Raw genomic sequence first — 827 nt, 5'->3', positions numbered from 1 at the left:
GGTTAATTGGTTTGTGCTTTACAGATCATAACTGATGACAAAATATGAGGTGAAAGTTCCTAAATAAGAAGAAGAAAATATTAAAAAAAGATTTGGTTACTCTCAAGGTTGATTTTTTTCCATTAGCATGTGAATAAATATAGCAGTACCACACATGCAAGGCCAGACCTTATACTTATAGTATGCTTGGAGCAGGAGCTAAAGTGAGCCTGTGGTCCCGAAGATGGTCCTATAGTTAGTAACTAGTGTAAAATATTGGACACACCAGGAGCCAAAACTGGGCAACCAACCATGGGGTAAAAAAAAAAAAAAAGCCTGGGTGCCTGCTTAAAGACCCATTCAGTGATCCCAGCGAAAGTGTACAAAAATTAGAATTGTTAATAAATTGCTTGAAATTGAAGGGTAAGTCATTCAAATTGTCATTTGGTATTTTTGAAGTGAAAAATTTGGAAAAAACAAAAAAAACAGCAGTATTGATGAAGTTGAAGCCCCATTCAAATATGTAGCTATTTATATACAGTACTGTCAGTATATAAATTACAGATTCATGTAAATGCCTTATTTTCATCTTAAATATACGGCTTTCGGCTGAACTACTAGCAGGCTATGTTAAAACACATTGATAATGACATTATGACAAAGGTACCAAAATCTGAATTTTGATGATTTTTACGACCGTCCAGATGAGCAAATCACTGAATGGGCCTTTAATATAACATTGACATTGTAAGCCTTGTGCAAGGCTAAGGTTAGAATTTTGGAAGCTCACAACATACTGCCAGAATCCATTTTTTGTGTTTTGGTTCCACTACCCTTTCAAATTGAAG

The sequence above is a fragment of the Amphiura filiformis genome, unplaced genomic scaffold (genome assembly GCF_039555335.1).
Source record: "Amphiura filiformis unplaced genomic scaffold, Afil_fr2py scaffold_26, whole genome shotgun sequence".
Lineage (NCBI taxonomy): Eukaryota > Metazoa > Echinodermata > Ophiuroidea > Amphilepidida > Amphiuridae > Amphiura > Amphiura filiformis.
The sequence above is the reverse complement of the archived record's forward strand: the minus strand, read 5'-3'. Positions refer to the sequence as shown.